Here is an 8044-nt window from a genome sequence, read left to right as displayed (position 1 = left end):
AGAGGACCCAAGTAGACCCCAGAAGCCTAATTATCATCGTCTGGAGGAATCTCAATGCCCAGTAACTTGGAAGGTTGTGGGAAGCAGCTGTCCCAGGATTCAGGGCTGTGCACCCTCCTTCCACTCAGAACCGTGGAGTGGCCTCCTGATGTGAAGGTAGCAAGCACATCCTCCCTTTCTTGGCAATGTCACTTTCATTTAATGTAAAATGAGAAGTGCATGGAAAATTTGCCCAGTTGGAAAAAAACAACAAAAAATGTGAACCAGTACTTGGTATTTTCACCTAATTCCTTCCACTATGACACAGAACTTCTTAATACCCCCCTCCCAGCACCCCTCCCCGCCCCCCCAAGATCCAGCCTACTCTGTGGCTGGGGCAGACCTGGGGTTGGACTGTCCTGGTTTCGTGAGTTGGTCTGACCTGTCCTCACAGTTTTCGGTGGAGACAGAGCCTGAGTCTCTGAATCTCTGTAGCTCTTGCAGGCCTCACTAGTGCTGGGTGCATAGATGTGCTCAGTAAATACTTGTGGATGAGCAGAAAGGTTTTGAAGAGAGGGAAGAATAGAACAAAACAGAGCAGGGCCCTTCTGCCTTATTCAAACACAGTGGGATCATCTGGATGGAAGCAATGTTGAGTTACCACAAGCCCTGCCCAGGGAATTAGCAAACTCAAGGCTCACCTCAGAGACTTTCTAGTTGTATGACCTTGATTAAGCCCCAGGCCCTGTCTGGGCCTCAGTTTCATCTTTGACCAAGTGAGGAGTCGGGTCAGGGGACCCCACGATGGCAGTCCAGGCCCAGCGCACCTGCCCACTGTGGCCTGTGGCTGTGCCCACCCAGGCTCTCAATCTCTGATAAGGAAATAACTACAGACAGATTTTCCGTGACGGAACCAAGAGAGGACCGAGCAGCAACTCCAGCGACAGAAGTGAAAGTCTATCCCAGAACTGTGTTGCCTGGGGATATTCCCCTTGAGGGGCCCTATTTGGTTCTGAGGATTGAAACGCAGCTTTGCTCACATCCTCTCCTCTTTCCCCCCAGAGTGACACTTTATTTGAAAATCCAGACGATATAAGCACTCCTACCAGGATGTGTTTGTGGGTTGAAGCAGGGCCAGCACTCTGGGGCCTGGCAGACCCAGGTTCACAAATGGCCGTCAGTGAACAAAAGAGATACAAACCTCTGTCCGGATGGTTTATATGCTGGTAGGTTTAGATTATATATGCTTGGGCTCTGTTTCCTGTATTCCTTGCCTCGCACTGGATCTCACACATTAAAGAATCCAGAAGCAGGTTTTCTAGAGCCATCGCATTGAGGACCATGTTGCTTCTGAACATCCTGCTCATGAGGAGTTGCAAAAACCACACTGACCAAAGAACCTGCGTCAAGATCAGAACTGAAATACATTAATGTGAGTGATTTAACTGGAGACGGGCAGTTATATGTCAGCTATGATGATGAGGATGAGTATCCCATTTTAGATGAAGATAGAGTAGTTGATGCCCTAACCAGTTTGGCTCAGTGGATAGAGCATCGGCCTGCAGACTGAAGGGTCCCAGGTTCGATTCCAGTCAAGGGCATGTACCTTGGTTGCGGGCACATCCCCAGTTGGGGTGTGCAAAAGGCAGCTGATTGATGTTTCTCTCTCATCAATGTTTCTAATTCTCTATCCCTCTCCCTTCCTCTCTATAAAAAAATCAATAAAATATTTTTTTTTAAAAAAAGAGTAGTTGATGAGTTAGAAAACTGAGTGATGGTGGAGTTATTGTTGATTACCACAGTTGTGATTTCTTCCCTGAATGCTGGTTTCATATCGTTTTTGTGCTGAAAACAGATAGTAGTGTATTGTACAAAAGACTTGAAACAAGGGGTTGTAATAAGAAAAAACTAAGAGATATTGTTCAATGTGAAGTTTTTAAAATTCTTCATGAAGAAGCATTAGCATCCTACAATGAATAGTGTATCAGCTTCCCAGCAATAAACCAGAAGATCTAGAGGATGATAGCAACCAGGTATTGAAGTGGATTGAGGGATGGATCAAAGATCAGAGCTCTTAGGGGCCATCTGCAATACTTTCAACAATAAAGATAAATAAAATAAAAAAAGATCATCACTTTTGACTTATAAGACTGGCCACTTTGTAATCACTGTTAATATTTCTCTGCCCACATCATATAAATCATCCAATTGTCAGTAAATCTTTTATATTTAAACTAGAGGCCCAGTGCACAAAGTCATGTCCTGGTGGGGTCCAGCTGGCCCCACCACCAATAGGGGTGGGGTTGGCCGATCCGGAGCGGGGGCTGGCCGGGAGGAGGGGCCAAGGGCGGTTGGCCGGCCAGCCCCACCTCCTGGTTGAACTCCCAGTCAAACTCCAGGTCCAGGGGACAATTTGCATATTAGCCTTTTCTTATATAGGATTGTGCTGCAGGACTAGTAGGTGGATAGAATAAAGATTTATGTTTGGGTGTTTTCTTTTCCCCATGAGAGAGCTAAACAATCTCAAATATAACAAATACAATGTTATTAAAGATTGGGAATAAAAACTCATTGTTTAATGATTCAATTGCTAAAGAATAAATAAATCTGACCAAATGTGTGGAAGGGGAAAAAAAAGAATTTAGAAGCAAAGGATTCAGATCGAACAAGCATTCCCTGAGCTCTGAAGGACAGGCCTCCGTGAAGTCATTGGAGCCTTGGAGAGCCTCTGAGAGAGGTATTGCTGGAGATCTGGAAGTAGAGGTACAAAGAGTTAAGGCTCTTGGTCCAGGTGGCCCTCCCAGCACCAAGGGGTAGAGCCAGGAGCTGAACTCCCTTGACCTGAAGGCCTGTGTTGACTTCACTGCACTTCACTGCAAGGAAATTCATGTGGGACCCAAATACATATTTTGGCCCTTAATCCTAGAGCCTCTATTGATTGCATTGTTCATTTGGAATGCTGAATAAATTTGCCCTAATCTTCACTTTTTGTCAGCAGAAGAGAAGAGACAGGAGCAGTATTTTTCCCGGGGATATAGCAAGAGTGGCATCAGAGGGCAGACTAGGGCCAGGAGAGATTCACCACTGAGAAGCTGTCTTTAAGCCTCCACCTTAGCCCGTTTCTTGGGACTAATGTTCAAGTTGGAATCCATACTCTACAACATACTAACTCTGACCTTTGGGCAGGTACTTGACTTTTCTGTACTTTAGTTTCCTAACGAGAATAATAGTACCCACTTCATAGAGTTGTTATGAGAATTAAATGAGACAATATAGAGAGTTTTGAAGAATCTCTGCCGTTCTCAATAGTTGTGAATGATTAATATTGGTTAATTACCTTGAATTGCTCTCTATTGTTTTCTGGCTCAGAGAGTAGTCTCAGAAATCAATTACCACCATCCTGCCCCTTCTGCCCTGGACTTCCATCCACACCAGTGAGAACAGAAACAGGCTTCTCTTGAAGCACAGAGTTCGCATGTAGCAGTTGCATAATGCATGCTTGCTAAATATGCCAAGCAAGGCAGCCCAACTTTCCAGGGGCAGTCCTCAGAGTGCTGTAATGACAGGTCTGGCTACGTCTCTAATGGAACTCCAACAGTCAAGGGAATGCCTGTCCCATCTGTTCTACCTCTGCTTACCCAGCCCCAAAGAGAACCCTAGAAATTAAAACTGGGTCAAAGAATCTACTAAAGGGAAGATGTGGCATTTAAGAAACAGTGAGGAGGCAAATAATAGTAACACATAGAGTTAAAACTAACCCTTGATGACAATGGAATGGTGAGGCTTCCTATATTAAGAAAAGGGTTTTCCAATAGAAAACCATAATATAATATACAAAATTGTAATACCTATATGGAACCCAAATGTTAACAAAACCTAGGTTGGAGGGAGCTGATATGAAGGAAAACAGAAGTAAGCCTATGTGTTGCTTTGTGGTAGGAAAGCAGGGTGGGTGCTAGACATTAAGTTTTTATTTTGGTAGAAACATAGGTCTACATGTTTGTTAAAAAAAAAAATCAAAGGCAATGGAGAGACAAGGAGAAAACTTAATTGCATATAATTAAGTGAAGGAAGCCAGTCTGAAAAGACTGCATACTGTCTGATTACAGCTACATGACATTCTGGAAAAGACAAAACTATAGACTGTAAAAAGATCAGTGGTTGCCAAGGATTTGGGGTGAGTAGGGGGGTGATTAGGTGGATCACAGAGGATTTTTATGACAGTGAAACTATTCTGTATGACACTGCAATGGTGGATACATATCCTTATGCATTTGTCAAAACTCATGGAACATACAGCACCAATAGTTAACACTAACATAAACTATGGACTTTAGTTAATAATAATGTATCAACATAGGTTCATCAATTAAAACAAATGTACCACACAATTGCACAATTGAAACTCTGGAGTTTCTGCTAAATTTTTCTATAAACCTAAAACTGAAATGTATATATATTTTTAAATCTAGGACAAACCCTAGTAAAATAGAAACAGGATATTTTCAACTAATTCTCACCTAATTAATCATGCCACTAACTGGGAGGAAGGGGGATAAAAAATCTGGATCAATTCAAGGAAAATCAGGAGCAGGGGAACAATGAGAAGAGCTAACCAACCAATATCTGCAGTTCTGAAGTGGAGCAACAGGGGCTCAGAATGGCTCTGTGGAGGTTGTCTACTCAAGTAGGGTTACCCGGGCACTAAACTGACCTTTGCTTGGATCCCAGAGGCATAGAATTCCCAAAATTGCCTTGAAAAGCGTGCCAACGTGATTCTCTCTGCGGTTACCTCCATCTACCTAGGACGTCAGAGGCACAGAGTAGCCTGGTTAATTTCATATTCTATTTAAGTGAAGGTTGCCATGGATACCATACATAATCATCCATTTTTCTCAGCTTTCAGGTGCATGCGATAAAACTGGTTAAAGAGAAAACTAGGCCAAACATCATTCAAATGCATTCAATGATGAGTCCTTAGTGAAGAGGAAGACACTCCAGGACTCAGTGTGACATTGCAGATGTCACTTCTCCTTGTTCAGAACCACAACTGCAGCGACGCTGAGGGTGAGAGAGGTGGATGAATTCTCACTGACCACAAGGAAGAGCCCTGGAAGTGGCTCCTTTGCATAACTCCCAGATATTCACCTGTGCCTCTGTCTCAAAAAAAAAAAAAAAAAAAAAAAAAGCAGAGTAGAGTGTGCTTACGCAGCAACGTTAGAAAAATAAAAAGCCTTTTCATCTGAGTCATACAATGGTTGGATCCTGCATGATTGGCAGCCACATAATTAGATTTGAATCCATTCCTGTATCTTTTGCCACTACAAAGACCTGGGTAATCTCTTAACTCACTGAGTTCAGGACCTCAGTGCTGTGAGCAGAGTGGTTAGCTGACTAGGACCCGCTGTCAGTGAGCAGGGCCTGCTGTTTAGAGCCAAACTCTGCCTGGTCCTGGTCATGGCAATTTGGCTGGTTACCCAGCATCTGTCTGCAATGGAGATGGATGGTAACAATGGCTCCCTTATAGGGTAGCTGTGAGGTGTTGTAAGAAAATGCACCTGGCTGGCGTGGCTCAGTGGTTGAGCCTCAACCTATGGACCAGGAGGTCAAGGTTTGATTCCCAATCAGGGCGCAGGATTGTAGGCTCGATCCCCAGTGTGGGGCGTGCAGGGGGCAGCCGACCAATGATTGTCTCTCATCATTGATGTTTCTATCTCTCTCTTCCTCTCTGAAACAAATAAAAATATATTAGAAAAAGAAAAAGGCAGATCATGAGGCAGCGATAAATATTACCAATTATGATGATCTTGATTAAGATATATGTTATCCATGAAAAGGACCATAGATCTACAGGGTTGAATTAATACCATCCCCACCCAGAGTGAAGTGGAATCTTGTACGGTCTTGTATCCATTTATTCTTTTTCATTTGCAGTTGCTGCCGTCTCAGACTCTCTGAGGCAGCAGGCCCAGGGTTCGCGACCATATGTCCACCTGATTCCGAGAACACTTTCCCAGAATCTGCCGCTTGTGATGTGGAAATCCATAAACGCGGAGCAGCCTTCGCTTTAGTCACGGAGCATCTGGGTGCCGCTAATACATGTCAGATGTCAGCACATTTGCTCCCCGTCTCCCTGCTGGCCTATCCCTGCTCCGGCTGGCTTTTCCATTCTCATTCCCCAGGTTCCCCAGAGAATGCGCCTTAACATCTCCGGTTTCTCTGTTTCCTGAACTGCTACTTGTTTCCAGGCCCCGCTGACAATCCTCACCCGTGTCCTCCCCTCGGTGATGAGCAGGTCTCCGGAGGACAGCGCAGGGCTTCCCTGTCCCTGCAGTTCACTGAGCACGTGGCCTGGGCACCCCCCCTCCCTCCTCTTAGCCATGGGCCTTTCATCTGGAAGAAGGGGTCTGGACATTGTCTCGCAGGTAGGCTTGTGAAAGCTAATCTGCCACAGGGGTTTATTTGTTCAAGTTTATTTGCTTTTCAGAGGCAATCTGGTTGTAATTTCAGCAGCAGACTCTTGGTTTGGCTACTTTATCCATCACTCCTCATTGTGCCATTTCCCCCAGTGCTTCGAAGACTGCCTCTTTCTGTTTGGGTTAGTCCTTTTAAAACATACACTCAAACACACAATCACACACACACACACACACACACACTCACACTCACACCCACACTCACACTCACCACGATAGGCACAGGAGGAGTCTCTCCAGGGTGAGAAATCTAGTGAGTAGCAGATCTAAATTTCCTTGCCGCAAGTATGTCATTAGCAGTGATGGTTTGTTCTGATAGCCATGATTTACAACGCTTTCGGTTCCCCCTTCCAACTTGTATTTTGTTCCACATTTCGCAAGGTTCTTCATCCCAGCCTCTATTTTCTTGATTGGTATCTTGTTTTCAAGTTTCTACAATCCTCCTTTTTTTTTTTTGAAAAGCAAGGGAAGAAAACCAACACCCAAGAACACAACGTGTTACTAATCAGCAAAATTCTAGGTAAGACTCGGATTTTTAAAAGGAAATTGGGCAAAGTGCAAGGAACTCTTCTCCCCTAGGGAATGATTTTGAGCCGGCTGGGCGTGGGGGCCATGAGTAATAGGTCTTTCCTCGAGCTGGGCCTCCACGAATAGCTTGACCGGGTGGTTGTGGAACCACCGCACCCCTTTCATTCATATAGAACTTGGCCCCACAGGGCTTGGTACAGAAACTCTCTGTTCCTTGATGTTTTGAATACTACATCTGAATGGCTCCTTGTTGGGGCCCTGACTTTTTTCCCCCACCTCCATTAACTCAGCTCCACAGGAGGAATCAGCACTTAATAAAACAAGGATTGGCTGATGGTGTGAGTCACGGGGGAGTCTTAGAGCTCTTCTTGGCTTTGTTTTTCTAAAAAGTGCCCGTGACTGTAGCCAAGCAAATCAGCATATACCCATGGGCTTCCTCGGGAGAAATTAAAACAAGTTAGGCAGCGAAGAGAGAATCAGGCAGGGAGCCTAAGAGAAATTTAAGAAACTACATGCTTCTCTTCTCTTTCTTTTTGGGTAGATTTTCCTGAATGTGGTGGAAGTTCTAGGTGAGGGTGTGGTTGGCCAAATCGCTGCCTCAGTGGTGTTGGGGTGCAGTGCAGCTGAGTGAAATGAGAGGCATCTGTTGTGGTCCCTGTGCTTTACTCTCTAGGGATATAGGCTGGTGCAATTATAAAAAGGGTAAAGCTCTAGCCAGTTTGGCTCAGTGGATAGAGTGTTGGCCTGCGGACTGAAGGATCCCCAGTTCAGTTCTGGTCAAGGGCACATGCCTGGGTTGTGGGCTCGATCCCCAGTAGGGGGTGTGCAGGAGGCAGCCAATCATCACTGATGTCTCTCTCATCATTGATGTTTCTACCTCTCTCTCCCTCTCCCTTCCTCTCTGAAATCAATAAGAATATATTTTTTAAAAAAGAAAAAGAAAAGGGTGAAGATTTCCAAAGCTGGCCTCCATGTTTGTGTCTTCTCCCTTCTGCAGGGCACCCACTGCCCAATGCTTCTCTTAACCTGGCGATTTGGAAAAACTGTACCCACCCCCAATG

At 44.8% G+C, this 8044-nt stretch overlaps 1 pseudogene; it reads left to right on the top strand.

Moving 5' to 3' along the window:
- The first annotated feature begins 1320 nt into the window (after nt 1–1320).
- On the top strand, nt 1321–2057 carry LOC132227553 (adenylate kinase isoenzyme 6-like; annotated as a pseudogene).
- The last annotated feature ends 5987 nt before the right edge of the window (nt 2058–8044 follow it).

Source organism: Myotis daubentonii, chromosome 1 (genome assembly GCF_963259705.1).
Source record: "Myotis daubentonii chromosome 1, mMyoDau2.1, whole genome shotgun sequence".
Classification (NCBI taxonomy): domain Eukaryota; kingdom Metazoa; phylum Chordata; class Mammalia; order Chiroptera; family Vespertilionidae; genus Myotis; species Myotis daubentonii.
Note: the sequence above shows the minus strand (reverse complement) of the source record. Positions and strands in the feature narration are given on the sequence as shown.